This window comes from Diabrotica virgifera, chromosome 10 (genome assembly GCF_917563875.1).
Source record: "Diabrotica virgifera virgifera chromosome 10, PGI_DIABVI_V3a".
Lineage (NCBI taxonomy): Eukaryota > Metazoa > Arthropoda > Insecta > Coleoptera > Chrysomelidae > Diabrotica > Diabrotica virgifera.
In genome coordinates this window covers 53980343-53998410 of record NC_065452.1, presented here as the reverse complement: position 1 = coordinate 53998410, position 18068 = coordinate 53980343, and positions in this window count along the sequence as shown.

Genomic DNA, 18068 nt, shown 5'->3' with positions numbered 1-18068 from the left:
CACTAATAATATATTCTTTTCACGCACCCATTATTTGCTCTACATTGAAAATATTTCGATTTTCAATGTAGCGCAAGGAGTTTTGAAAAAACTCCAACCATTAATTTTATATCCTGTCCGAAATATTTTAAAGCCCACCCTGTTAGAATGTTTCAAAATATGTTATAATATTGAGAGAGTACCCATTTCCCCTAAAAAAAAAAACATATTGGCCTAGTCCCAAACTTGTAGAGTTGCATCATTAAGGGCGAATTTTGCTTACAAGTACGCAGCAAGTTCGCAGCGGTGAAGGATTTTGCCGCGCGGAGAGGTTAGTTCAGGTTAGTTCCACAAGTATCTCTTAGCTAGTAACTTGTCCAGCCAGCAGTGGAGCTCCAGAGACCGCTACCTACCGGCTTAAAATTGTCTTTTGTCGCTATGTTGGATCAAGTGGATGGTTCATCCTTTGTTCTATAACCGTTGAAGAAAACCTGTGCAAAGTTTCACTCCATAATGTTGGATTTTTACGGTGGAAATCGGGTGTGTTGGGATACACGGCATCTCTTAGTAATCTTCTTAGCACATATCAGTGTAACAGTTTAGGTTTGACCAAGGTCGGTTTGCAATAACAATAGTATTCATTATTTTTATAACCGAGTCGACTCAGCGCTTTTAACCAAAACAATGTTACTTTCATTATATACCAAAACAATAAACAGGAGAAGACTAGTTATTATCTTCTAATTCCATTGCGAAGAGTAAGCCATTAATATTTGAGATCCCAAAGGGAAAACATCACAGCTACTGAGAACTAACGTACCACCAGCTATTTACCGTTAGTACTCTAACTTATAAAATAAATGCATCTACGGTGATACGAGTTATTTCATCAACCCTTATGGTAGGGGGTAACCAACCCCTAATTATCCAAGGTGGCTCAGAAACCAGGAGCCACCATACGGGTACGCAGTGCAAATAGCGTGACGCGTTGTACCTAGCCGGTATGGTAGTGTGTGTTCTGTTCCTGTTCCCGTATTGAAGTCCCGATGAGATGCCTGATTTGGTCTTAATAGTCTCGTTCCAGTTCATGCTCCTGTTTTCAAGTTTCCAGTTTCCCAGAGCCCCTTTGTATTATTGAATGCCTGCCACACCCACCTGTTAGATGGAAAGTTCGTTTGTTTTGTTTAAGTGTGACCCGTGGACAAATGAGATGTTTCTTTAGGAAAAAGAAATTTGTTTTAAAAGGTACTGTATTTATTTTGTTACTAAAAGTGAATAAATCCCGAGTAAATAGTAAAATTTACAGTTGGTAAATTTTTTAATGTTTTTTTATGTAAAGATATTTTGCTTTCAAAAGGGAAAAGTTTTTTGTAACATTTGTTTAATATTTAAAAGTCCTGTTTTGGCTATTGTAGCTGTCTAAAATTATTTTGATTAAAAAAACTGTAATTTGTAAATTAAATAAAATGACAGTGACATTTGACAGCTGAATAACTTTGAAATATATAGGTCAAACCTTGTTTTGAAATACACTTCCCGATAAAGTTGTAAAGTTTTGTGATTGTAAGTCATGTAAAGGTTGTATTTCTTTGAGAATATGGTTTCTCAAAAGAATAAAAATAAAGTTTTGAGGTTCAAAATAAATATTTTGAAAATGTACCTATTTTTATTTTCTCTAACCTTTGGAAAATTATTAACTAGATTTCTAATGCAACTGAAATTGAGTTTTAGTGTAGAAGAAAAAGAATATGGCATAGAATCCAAAGAAAGACGTTAAAGATAGCCCAGTTTTACCCAAAAGAGGAATCTCAGATGAATGTCCCCCCAATTGGTATCCGTAAGTACCGTAATGTGTCCAGTAAGTACCCAATGTGTGAATTTGAGGATTTGTTCCAAACAGCGCCATATTTTAAATAGTAGGAAAGTCCTCAAGTCTGTGTAAGTATCCTTTGCTTATTTGGTTATGGTAGTTAGTCCTCTGTAAACCCTCTTACTACCCCCTAAAGAATCCACGACTCAGCTCTCCGAACAACAAACTGATGCGCCGTTCGTAATGAAGTTTTGAGTGTCTGCTTCTTCTACTTTAGCCCCATTTGGACTCCCAGTATTCAAGTAGTTAGTCTTAGCCCTGACCCCATCCGAGCAGACATGCAAAACGCTTCAACATAACTTAAAAAATGTAGCGACTAATACCGTACTGTCGGTGTGCGCATGCGCCAGGGAATGTAAAATTCACTCTCATGCCCAAAGAAGTATAACTTCAAAACTTGAGGAATATCCACTGATTTAAATAAAAAACCATTTATACTACAATCAGAATTAAGATGCACCAGAAATAGACAAACCAAGACACTTGATGTTATGAGGAGCACTTCCAAATCATGATTTATAAAGCTTATGCATTGCAAATCATGATTCGGGAGTGCTCCTCGTAACATTTAACTTATCTTGGTTTATTTATTTCTAGTGCATCTGAGCAGTCCCTTAAAGTCCCAATTTATTTATACTTGACGGATGTTTTTAGATATTTTATGATAAATATCAGGCTTCATTTAGTGTCGTTTAAAGAAAAGGGACAGAGAAAGCCAAATAGTAGGTTGCTTTGATATAATGCAGATTGCACTAGTCAGCGAATGACTGTAAGGTTTTGTGGTAGCCAGTGATATGCGAAAGGATATTTTCTTTATCTCGTCTTTACCAGTAAGTTCTGTTTGATGAGCTAACAATAGCGAAACACGTGTCACAGAATGGCAGATAGACGAGGTGTGAATATTTCTTTTCGTATATTACTTACATATATAGGGAACAAGGTCCCTTGTTTTAAAGCCGGTACTGCCCCACGTAGCGGACCGCTGTGTGGTCCCCATAAGATTTCATTCATAAATCCTTTCATTTCCCACACATGTATAATCTCTCTCTTCAATCCTGACCCACGGAGGGAGTGTAGTAGTCGACGTGATGTCGAGAATTGTCCGTCTCCAAAGATCTCTGTCTCTGATCCTGTAATTTCTTCCTCGTAATCTTCGGCCTTCCACCTTTCCTTGTATAATGGATCTTTCCATGTTTCCGTCTTTACTCTCATAACATGTCCAAAGTATTTTAATTGTTGGAGATGGACCTGACTGGAGAGTCGTTGGCTAATTTTAACTCTCTTATCAAATTATGATGGGTAAAATCGAAGGACGCAGAGGAACTGGTAGAAAGCAGGCCTCTTGGTTAAAGAATATTAGGTAGTGTTGCCCAAATGCGAGACCAAGACGAGACTTAGAGAGTCTTGGTCTTGGTCTTGCAGCAAGAGTCTTGCAAGTCTCGCAGTTGCCCATTAGCCTAATACATATCTTAGAACATACGTAATAGAGTACCTAGGTCAATTTTAAACTTTAATGTCACAGCCATGGTAAAGACCAACCAAATTAATAAATATCTAAACAACTGACACCGGGTGGGGTTTAAACCTAAGATCTAAGCGATCCGTGTCTATGTTCCAACTAACCAAAGTTTATTAGGAACTTACGTAATTTTTCGAGTATTTGCCATTTACAATGTGTGATTTGAAAAGCATTCAATCCGGTGGCAGATGTGCACAATATGAAGGGTCAGAGGAAAAAGGATGAATGTCAATTTTTGGTCATTTTGAGATTTTTGTGCAGTCTGTTAGCTTAGAAAGAGTACTATCAACCTGTGAATGGACAAGGGGAAATAAATATGATAATCGTCTTAAAATCACGTCACAAGATTGGACGCAAGGGTAAAAACAATGAATATGTAACTTTGTTTCTCATTTTACCGAAAATGCATGCAGATAGACATTCATCGTTCTTTCCCCTGGCCCTTCATATGTCAATGCCAGTTCTCATTTTGGTACCGAATACCAAACCGAGAATTATACACTTCTCCAAGAAATTAAGGCACCTCCTTAAAATGGGTCATTTTTGATGTCTCTAATTTCCTAAACCTGTTGTCTGATTTAAGTGATTTTTTAATATTATATTATTCGTTAACAATATCGCTGTAATAATATTGTTGCTAGAAGTTAAATTGTCGTTGTATAGGTACCGGATACCTTATCGGTACTAATGAGTGTACCAATCAAACTGTGTTTTTTTCTCAAAGTTAGCATCATCCTGTGAAATATTCTGGCATTTATAAAATACTAAAATGAAAACCCAACTACAGTCTGATATTTTTTAACATTTTGTTTTTTCATCCACTTATGTTGGGTAATAGTAAAGTTAGGTATTTTAACAACTAGCCATGTTTTTCATAAATACAGGGTGTTTCTAAATAAGTATGGCAAATTTTAAGGGGTAATTCTAAACAAACGGGTCATGTTTCCCGTGTGCCCGCCAATGGTGAATATTAAATTCTTAATTGTATGTCAAAAATGCGTAATAACTACCTCTTAAAACCCACCAAATTTCATTTGCGTATCTCAACCGGTTTTAGAGCAATAAATAAATCGTCAGTTTATAAGAAAAATTTTAACACCCCCTATTTCGGAAACGAAGCATTTGCGAAAATACATTTATAACGCAAACTGTCAAATTATTTTTCGTGCAGAATTGCCCCTTAAAGTTTGTCATACTTATTTAAAAACACTCTGTATTGATGAAAAACATGGCTAGTTAAAAAATACCTAACTTTTTATTATCCAACATAAGTGAATGAATCAAAAAACAAAATGTTAAAAAATATGAGGCTATAGTTGGGTTTTAATTTCAATATTTTATAAATGCTAGAATATTCCACAGGGTGATGCGGACTTTGAGAGAAAAAAATACATTTTGATTGGTACACCCGGTATACATTGACAATTTCTAGAAACAATATTATTACAGCGATATTTATACAGAATAAGGCTATATTATATTATTATGAAACATTAAAATCAAATAAATAAAAAATCAAATTATCAACCACTTAAATCGAACAAGTTTAGGAAATTTGAGACACCAAAAATGACTCGTTTTTAAGGTGGTGCATTAATTTCTTGGAGTAGTGTATATCAACCAAAGAGTAAAAAAAGAACATTCAATTGATAAAACAAATGACCAATTTAATTTAACTACCTACAGAAAAAACTGCTATAAATGTCCTTTTTTTTTCCATGTATTTCACTGTAAAGATTCCTTTGATGAATGCCTCGTAGACATTATATCGTATCGTTACTAAATATTTAGGTATTTGGTTACACGGTATAGCCGGCACTCAGACTCAGCAGAGAAAATATACATAATAGTCTTATTATTCTATATATCGATATGAGTTGTGGTGTTTAAATTCCTAGAAAACTAATTAAGGAAAAAATGAACTACTTATTAGGTAGGTATATTTTTTATCAGCTAAGGCCTAAGGTGACATATTTTTAAAAAGTTTCGATACACTAATTTATGAATAGAGGGCGGCTATTCTCAAAACCTGGACAATTAATTTTAGAGCGAAGAATGTATGTTTGTTTATGGTATTGTTCGTAAGGTGCATAAGTCCAATTTTACAAATTTTTTGCTTCTCATAGAGTACCTAAGAATTATATACCCGAACTAATATACTTCATAAAACGACCCTCAGTTCTAATTGCAAGACCCAGGAGTCTTGAAGGCTTAGTCTTGTTCTTGCTCAAATCTTGCACGGTAAGTCTTGGTCTTGGTCTTGCTCAAATTAGGCGGTCTTGGTCTTGCGAAAACGCAAGAACAAGACAAAGACTGCAAGACCAAGACTGATTTTGGGCAACACTAATATCAGGGAGTGGACAGGAATAAAGAAAGCAGAACAACTATTTAGAATAGCTGGAGACAGAGACAGTTTCGTCATGATAGTGACGATAAAGTTTTGATGTCAAGGGGACTTGATAGGACACGTTAAGAAGAAGAAGATCAAATTTTTCAATTATTAATTGAATTATTTGTCCTATGGTCTGTCCAAGAAATTCGTAGCATTCGCCTCCAACAGAACATTTCAATGGCGTATGCACATGTATAATATTTATCGGGTAAAACAAAACTCTCATGACGATTTGTACCTAGCAAACGATTGGATGAGACCAGAGGAATATGGCAGGAGTTATCTGTCAAATGCCTACAATCACTTTTAACTCTCTGAGCGAGAGTGTCCCATGCAAATAAATGATACAATTTTGTTTATTCCAATCAACGCTTCTAAAACGCAATTATTGCAGTTAAAGCGTTATTCGGTGTAATTAAGACTATATAGGCAAATACTCATAGTATGGCTTTTCATTCGAAATTCTAAAACCCAAATTCAAACAAAATGAGATTTGAAATAAATGAATTACCTCATACAGGATATAATGTGAACCACGTGAATTAAAACTTATAGGTGTTTCGGATAGTTACTTTACTGCTCAAAAGAAGCTTCACGATATTCGATAAAAATATTGATATTGTATTAATATCGCATCAAATATCAATACGATACCGATAAAATACATACCTTAGCAATATTAATGTCGATACGATACTCATTATTTGAAATCAATACAATATTCTTGTACTGTCGATATGCTTGCCCCGATATTATTGAGAATATCGATACCGAGAAAAAAATAAAACGCCACGTGAGTGCTGCATGATGTCTATTATACAGTTAAAATAATATTAAGACGCACAAGCATGTATACTCCATTAGTGCGAGAGAGAAGGAGGATGAACCCAATGAATCAATAATTAATTTCGCTATTTTATTTTTAAAACCATCAGATAATGTCGATATTTTTGAAAAGGAAACTGAAAACTACTTGCAATCTCCAAGACCTGGACCAGATATTTTGCGGGTCCAAGCTACGTCCGTACCAGTCGAGCGGCTTTCTTCTGAAGCAGAGCTCGTACTAACAAATAAAAGATGATCTTTAAAAGATAAAATATCCAAGAACTCATTTGCGTGAACAGATAAATGAAGAACTTTTCAAAGAATAATATTTGTGAGCTTACAATGTAATTCATCCTGTTTCTTTTATATTTTAAGATATTTTTTAATAAAAATAGTGATAAGTAAATAAATAAATAATAGTTTTTTATATTAATTTAATCCTTTTTATCTCGGTATTTTATCGAGTATTTTATCGATATCGTATCGAAATCAATATCAATATGATATTTTTTATAAGAAAGTATTGCCCATATCGATACCGATACCATACTTCATTGGCATAACCAACACAACAATCAATACTTAAACATTATCGATATTGTATCGTACCGTGAAGCTCTACTGCTCAAACGCGAGTTTTAAAACCAAACAGAAAACTTTTTCCTTGGTTTTAAAACGGGACAAATCAGACGCAAAGTCTTTATGTTCTCCGCCTATATATGTGTTATTTATGTAGTTGAAATGGTAGATAATATATTTGTGTATATTAATCCTGCACCTAAACTCAATTTATTTTATTTTATTTTATTAAATACTAATTTTTATGCTAAAATCAATAGTTCTCGATATAAATGAAACGAAAAACGTGGATTCCCTTTTTACTATTTTAAAGAGAGTTGTTAAAAAATACAATATTACCCCTTCATGATTTGCTTAGACATTGGCGAGATTAAGCAATAAAATCCCGGTTATAACTTTTTAGCAGCAACCATAGCCACAATCACCAGAGAAACTGGAAAATCTAAATTCGCGAATATATATTTATGCATTTAACTCCTCAAACAAGTTTTAAAGCTATTGCAAATTTTCATGAAACAAAACTCGTCAAATATTTTGCAATTCCTCGGTAGTATTAATTTTCCAAGTAATATTAATTTTAGAGCTGTATTCAAACATGATTAGCGACAAAACTACGCATATACAGCTTTCCGCGATTTTGTCCTGTTCTTTTATTAATTGTCTGTTCATTCTGATAAATAAACGCCATTTCAAGAAAAGTCCTTTTGTGATAGTTGTTTTCATTTGCTAAAATTTTTACAGACTCAAAGTCCATATTATGGCTTTCATTTACAACATGTATAGCTGAAGGGCATTACAATCACTTTTATGAGAGGTAGTACGATCTTTGACTTGTCTAGTGGTTTAGCCAATGTATTGTTTGTCGCAGTCAATACAGGGTAAACTGTAAAATACATCAGACAATAGCTCCTTTGAATGAAAGGATATGATATGAAAGGAAATTAAAGGATTATATACACTAGTATTATTAATTTTAGAGCCGTATGCATACATGATTGGCGACAAAACTACGCATATAAAGCTGTCCACAATTTTGTCCGATAGCTTAAATAAAACTAGTAAACTTTCTATATGCTTCCAGTTAATTAATTAAAAGAGAAAGTACATATTTACCAAAGATCAAACAAATATAATAAGGTTCCGTGTCTACTGTATTATCTAAATTAAAAAATCGCAAACAACGAGAAATGAAAAACCTTCCTTCTTTGAATAAAACGGAATTATTACTTAAAGCCGTATTTAAGGGCGCCTATCTCATTTTCTTAAAACAAATCTAATCAGAGGACAAAGGGACCACCTTACTCATTTTCTCCGAAATGTTTTAATTTTTCCTGTTTCTTACTTTCATTAACACCGAAAGTGAAAAGTTTATGGAAACAGACATAATCTCACTGCTAAATGAAAAGTGTCAGGTTTAACATGGTTTTAAAGGGAAAAGAATTTATCGAATTTGTAATAAAACTAGTTTAAAACGTGTGATACAGCTATATGTTTTAAAATAACTACCAACACTTGGTGTACTTTAGAAATATTAGAGTACAACAACGAATAGCAGAAAATATTACTTTGTTAAAATAATTCTTAATTTTACCAAGCTAACAACAATAGAAATTTTCAAAAAGAAAACAGGAAATCCAGAAATGCAACTATTTTCTCTGCAGTGTTTTTTTCGAACCCCCAATTTTTCAGTTCTCCTATGCACTGAAGGTATGGTTAATATTATGCAAAAGATATAATCCAACATAATTACAGATCCTATTTAATATAAGAACTTCGTAAATTGCTCTTCTACCTTCCTAATTTTTTTCTATGTAGTTATATCTCCTGTTATTTCTTATTTGATTGCAATAATATGCCTCTAATTTCGATCTTTTAGTTCTAATATAATAGTTCCCATCTATTTCGTCTTCTCTAATGCCACCACATAATATATCGAATGGGAACTTTATGAGTTTCTACATATTTTTCTTCTCCGTATGTCGTACGCCATCTTAAGATCTATAAATACCATATGCAGCTCTCTTTTCTTCTCGCCGTGTTTTTATATCAACTGCTTAAAAGCAAGAAAGACATCTGGTGTCCTCCTTCCTGACATAAACCCAACCTGTTTTTTCCTATCGATGGATCTCTTCTTAACCTTCTCTCTATAGTTCTCCCAAACTTTCACTGTGTATGACATTAACTTTATCCCTTTATAATACTCACTATCTCTGAATGCCCCCTTTATACAATGATACTATCACACATCTAGCTCCGTAGAATGGGAATACCTTTATCCTCATATATATCCTACTCATCATTTGTCACAAAATATCAACTCCTTCCTGCCCTAGAGTCAGCCAAACCTTTACAGGCATTCCATCAGGTCCTACTGCCTTACTACTCTTCAACCATTCTTCATCCTATTTAACGCTTTGACCATCTCATCTCTCGCTATCCCCCGGTATTACATTCTCTCTTCTGGTGTTCTTTGTTGAGCAACTTTAAGTAGGTATTCATAAAATCGTTGCTTTATTTGTACGTTGGTTTTTAACACTTTCGTATTCATACCCTTAATCAGTCTTATGAGTCTAATCTTTTGATGACTTCTCCCTTGCTTTACCAATGCTCTAACATTTTCATCCCCTAGGGTGTTTCCAACTCTTCAGATAGCTGTGTAGACGATATTTTCTAGCAGTAGCCCGCTTTGCTTATCCCTTTGTTAACTTGTGTATCTCCTGAATTTTCTCTGTTTTGGACCTGTCATGCATTTTTTATAGCCTCTTTCTTTGCAAGTTTCCTTGTGCTTAGAAGGCTCTTTATCCGATGTTTTTCCTAGCATTTCCTCTTCCACTCGTACCACAATTTTGCTCTTGGTTTCCACCAATCATTTACCGTATCTTTTTCTTCCTTTTCCTTCTTCTTTTATTCTATAACTTCCACCAAGTTAGTTTCTGGTATCCTACTTTCATTTCTTTCTCATCTATATCTCCATATCCGGTCGGTGTTTAGGTATACACTCATTCTTTATCACTTTATAGTTGGTAACCTGTTCTAGCTAACTTTTTCTATACATCATAAAATCTATCTGATTTTTCCTTCCTCAGCTAATATCGGTAACATACTGGTGTTCAGTCTTCAAAAATAACGTATCAACCACAGACACATCACATGTCACTGTAAAGCCATTCACACTATTTCCTGCACCATTTCTTGTTCCCTTCCAAAAACGCCTATGAACTCTTTCTATTCCCATTCTTTCTCTACCAATAAGTCCATCCAAATCACCTCCAATGAAACACTTTCCGGCTTCAGGAATCTAGCTAGAGCATCTCGCAATCAAAAGTACTCCTGAATTCTTCTTTTTCCTTTTCTTGACACCCTATCTTTAGCGCGTAGGCACATAATATGATGTTCATGTTGGTATTGCCTGCATTCATTTGAACACTCATTATCCTATCATTTCATCTGGTTACCCTTTCAAGATGTTCCTTGCACTTATTGTTCAAAATAATGCCTACACCATGTCTGCCATGACCCTTTTCTCCTCCTAAGTGCCTTCTCTATTGAGGTTGGCGATCAATATGGCAAGTTTCTCTCTGTTCTGGGCTTGACAAATTAAGCCACTCCCAGTTGTGCGGGTCAAATCTCTGATGTTACGGAGTCAGGATTTTTTCTTTCTTGACACATTATGCGCATTATGTGTCCATGACTCTTTGCTATACTATTAACTTGAATCCATCTCCAGGATGCACACAAAGTACACAAATCCTTCTCCTCTACATGAAGTCGGCGAGATCTCTTCCTCCACCTGTTATACTTACCAGGGTTGCAATTTCTGACCGTATTTAAATCGGCCTATTTACTAAAAACTTTTTAGAGTGTACTTATCGGTTCTCCATAATTTTTTACTGACTTTTCTTATCACTCTCCTTAATTTATTGATTTATTTTGGTCAGTGACATTTTACAAGAATTTTTCTTGTTATTCTCGAAAATCATGTTTATTGCAGACTGAAAATAAAATTCGCCATTCGTCCATTTAGGCATTATGAATAAGTTACGTTTAACAGTTGATAGAGTTCGTCTTGAAAAAAATTAATTGAGTCAAAACAATGTAAATTTTAGGTTTTAATAAATGCTGTGATAAAACTAGCCAATATATATGAAGGAGGATATTTCTACACTATAAAGGAGAAAGATAATAAAGTTCTTATAGGAAACGTCCTGCAACACCTGTGCAAAATTTTATATTCGTGAAAATTCCCTAGAAAAGAAAATTTATATGAGGTAAATATAGCGTGAAATTGAATATATTTTGTCTGTGTATTTGTAATGTGTCTTAGAAAAGCGCGAGAGCGAAAAAATCTTAGTTTTTGTTTTCAAAATTGGAATTTTTTAATATATTTGTAAAACAAATACACAAATAGTTTTTTATTGTTCGTTTACTGTGAAATCAGTCAAAAAAAAAAACATAAACACATTTGTGGACTCATTAGTGATGAGGATAATAATGATGCATTATTGGCGCGAAGAGAAATATCTCAACAAATATTGACTCTACATGAATATTACAATCAGCGATTTTTAACTGAAGGATGGTAAATCTGATGGTAATTTTTGGAACTGGTAATTTTGTTGACTATTGTCCAATAAGTTTAACGCTAACATATTCGGGTGGTTCTCTAGTAAATATTTAAAACAAAAGTTTTCAGTGTTTTATTGTTAAGGCGGAGATACATATCCGCGCCGTGTGAGCGCCGCGCGTTCGTGGCGCGGTTAATGTTCGTTAAAATTTTTCATTTTGACGAACCTTCCGCGATCCAGAGGAAACTTACGAACATTTAGTAATTGTAGATAATTAATATTAAATGTGGGTGCCTACATTGGATCTGTGTTTCTCCGATCAGATCAGATCCGATATCGGCCGACGTCGGGAGTAGCTTCTCCTATTCTCATCGAGAAGTGTTTGGTTTCATTCCGATTGGTTGCAAGTTGAGTTGCAAGTTGGTTGCAAGTTGGTGGCAAATTGGTTGCAAGTTGGTTGCAAGTTGGTTGTAAGTTGGTTGCAAGTAGGTTGTAAGTTGGGGGTTGCAAGCTAACATGTTTAAATATATTCAATGTCATCATCTCATTTTCATTTTCCACGGTAAACATCAATAAGTTTGATATTTCCTTCCGACCACTCCATTACTAACAAATATTCAACTCAGGCGCCCCAAAACCAACAAACCACTCGCAAACCCGTCCAAATACGTACTGCGAACCAGCAAAGCATTTGTTGAAAAGCCGACAGAAGTTAGATCGTGGTGCGCCGTGTGCGAGCCGTTTGTGTGCCACTTGAAAACACGTACTAATCTATATGCTGCGCGCGAGCGGCTCGCACACCGAGCAGAGCGCATATGTATACCCGCCTTAAATTTATCACTATATGAAACTGTTGGGGTGTACGAGTGTTTTATAGAGGTAGCACCTTTTATTGGAACGACCATATCAAACGTCATAGACGGGAGATTGTTTTTGATAACCGGTCCTCATAAGGCACTCAACTCTCACTTATGGCTCCACGTGCCACATCCCGGGCAACTGCATTGGTCTGCAGGCTAAACTAAGTGAGGGTAGCCAGACATGGTGATAGGTTTGACAGTGGCAGCTGGCTGTTCAAAACTGACCATGCGGCGAGAATAATAGCTAAAGAAAAAGCAGATATACAGCGGTGCAGAAGGCAAAGGGAATCCACTGCACTATTTTTCCAAGAGAATTTCTTCCCATAACGATGACAATTTTGGTAAGTGAAGACGGAATGTGCAGCGACCCGACTCACGCTCGGCGCCATCTCGGTTCCGGGTCGGATGGTGTGAAATTTGCTACCGGCTGCCAAGGTTTGAGGGACCAGGCACCTGGCAGAAATTGTGCGACTGAATCCAAATTTTCATTTAATTTAAGAAAATGTCAGCGAATTGGTACATGGAACGTCCAGGGACTGATCCAAAACCCTGGAAAGTTACACATAATTGAAAAAGAAACGGCAGACCACAATTTTTCGGTACTGGGACTCTCAGAAACTCACTGGAAAGGAAAAGGGCATTTTAAAAAAACTGCTGGCAACGTCGTCTATTTTTCAGGCCCATATAACAAAAGTGCAAGTGGAGTCGCAATAATTGTACCCTCTAAACTTAACGACTGCGTAATTGGATATAATACTATTGATGACAGGATAATATCCCTTAAAATGAGAATATCCACCAATACCCTACACCTTGTCCAGGTATACGCTCCTACAACAGCTGCACAAGAAGAAGACATCAACAGGTTCTATGGTCGTCTAGAAGAAACTGTTCGCGCTATTCTGAATCGTGAACTCGTCATAATTTTAGGAGATTTTAACGCCAAAGTGGGGTCATCTAATGAAAATATTAAAGGAGTGCTGGGCAAAAATGGACTGGGACAGAGAAATGAGAATGGCGACCGTCTAGTGGAGTTCTGTGTAGAACAACATCTTATAATTACAAACACGTTATATCAACATCATCCACGGAGATTATACACATGGCGCAGCCCAGATAGACGAACATGGAATCAAATAGACTACATCCTAATAAGATCAAGATGGAAGTCGTCGTCCATCAACTGTAAAACATATCCTGGCGCAGACTGTGGAAGCGATCATCAACTCCTGGTATTGAACGTTCGACTACGTTTTAAAGTCCCCAAAAGAAGACCCCAGAGAAAAGTCATGTCTCTAAGTCCATCAAAAATCAATGACTTCCAACAAAACCTAGAAGATGCTTTTTCTCTAGACCAAGTAGATAGTGACCCTGAGAGCACTTGGATCTATCTCAAAGATAAGGTAATCGAGTCTGCAAAAGACTGTGAGGCAGCGGTTTTCACTGGCCGTAAGTCATGGATATCCTATAATACGTGAACTGTGACTCAACGCAGAAAAGAACATAAAACTAGATACGGAACAAACGATGAATACAAAGCGTTATCGAGAGAAATCAGAAAACAGTGCCGCAAAGATAAAGCTGATTACATCTCTCAAATATGCAGAGAGATAGAGGAACATGGCTGTCGAAATGAACCGAGGGACTTCCTCCGGATTCCAGAAGATCAAACTCCTTACCAGAGAATTTAAACCTCAAACGTTGTCTGTAATAGATAAGGAAGGTAATTTAAAGACCGATACTGATGAAATATTGGAAACATTGCGAAACTACTGTGGCGAGCTATATAAAAATAACGAGGTATCAGCAGAAAACCAGTGGCCTTCTGACTACCCTAGAGAACCTACTGTCTTACTCGCTGAAGTCAAAGATGCAATTAAATCACTAAAGAGAAATAAATCCCCAGGCATTGATTCAATACCATGTGAAATACTACAGTTACTAGGTGACAAAGGATTACATATCATCCATTCTATCTGTGTCGCTGTTTGGAATTCAGGAAAATGGCCATCTGATTGGTGTACCTCAATTTATATCCCACTACACAAAAAAGGAACTACTACCAGATGTGAAAACTACCGCACACTGTTGCATATCATCAAAAACAGATTAAAAACCTATCTACATTACCAAATACCTCAGGAACAAGCGGGGTTTGTAAAGGGTAAAGGTACAAGGGAACAAATCCTGAACCTAAGACAACTTATTGAAAAGTCTAGAGAATTTCAAGACCTATGATTATATGCTTTGTTGACTACCAAAAGGCATTTGATTGTGTAAGCTGGATAAATCTGTGGTCAATTTTAATAGAAATGGGCGCACCAATGCACCTGGTGACACTTATTAAAAATCTGTACCAGTCTAATATAGCGACAGTACGACTAGATCGGAAGTTCTCAAACCAATTCAAGACCGAGAGAGGTGTTAGACAAGGATGCTTGTTGTCACCTGACTTAATAAACATTTATGGTGAACATGTCATGAGGATGGTTTTAGAAGGATGGGCCGGTGGAGTAACAGTAGCTGGTTGGAAAATCTCCAATTTAAGATTTGCTGATGACACTATACTTATAGCAGCAAATGAGCAAGAAATGTTTGATCTTCTGCGAAGAGTTGAGTACGATAGCAATAAAGTTGATCTGAAAATCAATAAAGCTAAAACAAAAATAATGGTGGTCGACAGATTTGACACTATTCAACTGACTAACATATTACAGGAATACCAGATAGTAAACGCCTTTGTCTATCGCGGGTCTAGTATAACTAACGATGGTAACTGTGAAACAGAAGTTCGGAGATGTATTGGTATGGCAAAAAATGCGATGAGTCGCCTAACTAAAGTTTGGAAAGACAGATCTATCTCTCAAAATATTAGGATGAGACTGGTGAATGCCCTTGTATTCTCAAACGTTTCCATTCTAAACCAACTCAATATAAAAAAAAGCCTGTCCACAATATGTCTGCAACGAATTCTGCAATTCTTTGGTCACGTGGTTCGCAGAGGTGACGACAGTTTGGAGAGATTATTTGTTTCTGGAAACGTTCCGGGGAGAAGATCAAGAGGACGATCACCAACTAGATGGTCTGACCAAATAAAGCATTCAGCTGGAAACTTATTCTGCGAAGCTCTTAGAGCAGCTGAGGAGACCAATGGAGAAACATTGTTAGGAATATTGGAAGAAATCACGATCCTCAGTAATGGGGAAACGACAGGAGAGAGAGAGAGAGAGAAACTGTTAAGGTATGTATAGATATGGGCGCGCACTTCGCGCCTTGCGTTCTTGTCACCGACAGAAGTTGGATCGTATGCGCACCGTTTGTGTGTCACTTGAAAACACGTACTAACGCGTACTAATCTAACGAATCCGCCATGAACGCGTACCCCACACACGGCGCGAAGTGTTCGGCGCGCATATCTATACGTACCTTTATATTATCACTTCACTCACAGTTGGCACCAGGGGCGGATCCAAGGGGTGGCACGGGGGTAAGACTAAGTGACCTTGCATCAGAGAAAGTAATTAAATCACCCTCACGGTCCGTGACCCTCCCCCAACTTTCTGGATCCGCCACTGGTTGGCACTTATGTCTTTGTTGCTTACAAACCATGGCGCATCAGTTATTGCTCGTAACATCTTGTTTTGAAATCTGTTCATGATTGCTAGGTTGGATTTGAATCAGTGCCCCACATCTATATTCATTCTTCTTCTTCTTCTTTTTGTATAAATATGACTCTGTCTGTGTGCCTCTAGTAAGTTGTCGTTCCATCGTTTTCGTGGTCTTACCACTGATCGTCTTCCTATTGGGGAACCGTCTATCGCTGTCGTGACTACCCTATTTGTTGTCATTCGGTTTATGTGGTCATTCCATTCTATTCTTCTGTTTCTTACCCAGTTATTAATGTTATACATCTTGCATCTCCGTCGTATATCTGTACTTCTAGCTCTGTCCCATAGAGTCTTACCATCGATACATCTGTATTCCGTACGTCCAAATTGGCTTGAGTATGGCATTGTACGCTAGTACATTATATTTCTCAACAACTTGGACTTCCTTCCGAGTAACCAATAATATTTTGTATTTGTGGTCTCAAGATGTTTTCTTTTTTTCCATAATATATGTGTTTTCCAGGTGAGTCTCTTGTCCATGCTGTAAGCCTCAGTTTAGAGTATCCACCTTTGGAAGATATACATCTTTTCTGTAGGTAATTCCACAAAACAAAAACTAGTGGCGTAAAATCTGGAGCCCGAGGAGGTCAACAAATGTCAGAATCCCGAAGCATAACTACTCTTCCATAAAAGATTTTTAAGGTAGTGCCTTACATCTAGCTCTAACCTACCGTTACATACTTAATTAATAGATACTTAAATATATCTCTAAAATGTTAAAAGACAGCCTAAGGATGGCGGTTGTTGACAAACCACCGGTTTTCGGTTCTACTTTTTTTCTTACGGTTTAACTTGGCGGTTATATCCTGTCAAAAAACTGGTTATTCGAAAAATCGGTTTTAGTTTTTTTTTGGTCAATAGCCCAACACATAGGTTACAATGTTACATTTACATTGCACTTTGGTTAGCGATACTCCATTCGAATCGATATCAATATTATCGATATCGATTCTATCGAAAGAATATGTAGATACCAAGATAATCAATCGATGTGTAAGTGGCATCGGTATAAATGGCATTGGAATGGAGAAGGGGAAACTGATAATCAATTGGGATTCAACCGCTTAACCAGAATGATTCTACATTACAACTACTGGAGGGCTTCTGGGGGTTATGGAATACCGCCAATTTAAGCTGAGGGGGGTTACAACCCCCAAAACCCTCCCCCTGCACTGTTGAAATTGATAATAGAAATTAGTCCAAGTTTTCATCGGTTATTACTTTAAAAAGAAAAAAACCAGTTATAACCGAGTTAAAAAAACCGGAAAAGCCGATTATTGCGGGTGAAAACCTGTTTTAGGCTGTAACCTGTAGATTTTCCCCACCCAGAAGGCAGACAATTGACAAAAGGCTAATTGAAAGATTATTAGCTCTTAATGTTTATTAGATTTTAATGAATTTTGTTTTGTGAAAATTTGCTTATCGTTTTTTATCGGAACGGAATAGTTATTTTATTAGCAAAAAAATGTATTTTTTTTAATTAGAATGGTTGAAATACGATAGAATCGATTAGATATACCAATAGAAAACATAGTTTTTAATTTCAAACAATTTTCATAGTAACAATTTTCGATATTGAGAAATATAACGGTACTTTTTGATATACTTCGTACAATATTGATAAAATTTGAAATCTGATGGTTGCATCTTAGGTTTAAGACCATGCAGAGATTTTTATGTAGAATTTTTTTTTTCGTGAAATTAATAAAAAGTTTCCCATATGGTTCCAATTTACGCAGACCCACTGTATGGTGTATATTATTCACTTATTTTTTCCGTTTTCTTATTTGACTCATCTTTTTTGTTTCCTT